Below are 2,426 nucleotides of genomic sequence, written 5' to 3' on the forward strand. Positions count from 1 at the left end.
TATAGTTAAAGGACTTATTATGGCAGTTCACTTCTTCAAAGCCAGAAAAAGAAATCTCTTTCTGATCTCAGTGAAATCAAAACCATCTTTTAAAGAACATCCAACTGATGGTCAGGTTCACCTATGATAATCTCCTTTTTGATGAATTTGTCAACTAATTTGGGACCTTAGTTAGATATGTGCAATCCCTTCACTCTTGCCATACAATGTAATCTAATCCAAGATGTAACCTAATCATGTGTGTAACACCAGATTACACACATGGCAGAGATCATGGGGCCATCTTAGAATCCTATGATCACAATGGCACAATGGGTATGTCTGATCTCTTCTTCCATATGTGAAAAAGACAGGTAAATACCATCATACTTTTACAATGAGATGATATTTCCATTAGGATGTGACTCATCAATTTCAACTTATAAAAATATCAAGGGCTTGTTAAAAGAAGTTTTATCTGTAACATTTTGCTTCTTTAATCTTTTTCTAGAATTCTTTTCACACTGAAGGAAAGTTGATGGTAAAAATAAATTAATTTTAAAAAAGTATTGTGAATGTATTCTGCTGATTAATTTTCCAGGTCATTTCTTAAAGTCACCTAGTTACTTTTGTCCTATGATCACTTACTGGGCAAAAATCAAACTCCATAGTGTGGCAAATCAAGATCCCTCATACACTAACTAAACATACCATGTTGCCCTCATCTCTTGACACTGCCTTCTTCTCCCATTGTTTTACTCCAAGTCCCTTTCATGCCTCTGGATCACTGTACACAATGCATCTATGTATGTACAGGCTTAATTTTGTATGAAACAATCTTTATACCTTTCTCCCACCCCACATGGGTCTGCTGGTAAATTATCTGGTTCTTCAATACTTGGCTCATATGTCATTTCTTTTGTGAAACTTGCCCCAATTTTCAAGCTGAAAGGTAAGAGTGAAAGCTGCAGAAAAAGGATTTGAGTTCTAGGTTCAACCAAGTGTAGATATATTGATCTGAACTTCTTCTGAAGAGCCCTGTATCACTTTTGATTTAAGTATATTGTACAAAAAATACTTTTGGAGAAAATAAAATGAATTTAGAAAATCAAAGCTAAGCTGAAAATTTAAATGTGTACAATTAAACATGTTCTATCACTAAAGAGGTTGAGCAATAAACCAATGTCAAATGAGTTCTCTAATGTCTTGAACTTTGCTCTTTTTCTAACTCTCCAGTAACAGGAATCAGAGCTCTTGGAAGAATTCACACATTTTTACTCTTGTGTGAATGCAAGGATGCTTTAATCTTCAACTCACCAGCAACAGGAATCAGAGCTCTTGGAAGACTAGGTGATTATTTTACTCTTGTGTGAATGCAAGGATGCTTTAAAATACCGGGGGTAAAGCTGAAAGGACAATGGAGTCAGCTTTGAGGCATTTCCACTATCCAACTTGGAGCATTAAAGAATAATTACTCATAAGCAAGTTGAGTTTATAATTCCATAAATCCATAATGATATTCAAAATGAGAAAAGGAAAAGTTCACAAAAGAAATTATCTTACAAAATAAAGTTGTACATAACTAGATATGCTTGATTTCTATTAATTTTAAGAGAATTGTGGTGATGACATGTGTGTTCTGCTTCTTCTATTAGATATGTGGCGCTTTATAAAACATAGAGGTACACTTTTCTTCACCTCTATATGTAGTCATGGTAAAGAGAATTATGAGTAATCAATCCCCGGACTTCTGAAAACGTAAAAAAATATACTAAGATCAAGAAAGATTGTGACCAGTAGTGTAGGAAAATATGTGTTGAAAGAAGATAGATTCACCACATTACCCAAGAATAAACTCAATCTCTCATCTTCTAGGAAACAAAACCTCTTGGGTGATTGGACTAATTATCCAGAGATATTAACAAGGCATCCTAGATTCTAATGCTAACAAATCATGCCACATTGTTTACAATAATGAAAGGACATCAGCATGTCTTGCTAGTCAAATAAACCTTTAAGAATATATCACTTCTGTGTACTAGACTTCCCTCTTCTCTACATCCTCACCAGCACTTGTCGTTAATTGATTTGTTGACGGTAGCCATTTTGGCTGGTGTGAGATGATACCTCATTGTCATTTTAATATGTATCTTCTCTCTGATGATTAGTGACTGAATAACTCTTCATATGTTTCTTGGCCATTCTGTATATTCTCTTTGGAGAAGTCTTTATTTAGATCTTTTGCTGATTTTTTCAATTGGATTGTTTGTCTTCCTTTTGTATGAGATCTTTATATATTTTGGAAATTAACTCTTTATCAGATGTATAATTGGCAAATATGTTCTCACATACCGTAGGCTTCCTTTTCATCTTGTTGATGGTTTCTTTTGCTGTGCAGAAGCTTTTTATTTTGATGCAGTCCCATTTGTCTCTCTTCTGCTTTGTTT

Source organism: Myotis davidii, unplaced genomic scaffold (genome assembly GCF_000327345.1).
Source record: "Myotis davidii unplaced genomic scaffold, ASM32734v1 scaffold982, whole genome shotgun sequence".
Taxonomy (NCBI): domain Eukaryota; kingdom Metazoa; phylum Chordata; class Mammalia; order Chiroptera; family Vespertilionidae; genus Myotis; species Myotis davidii.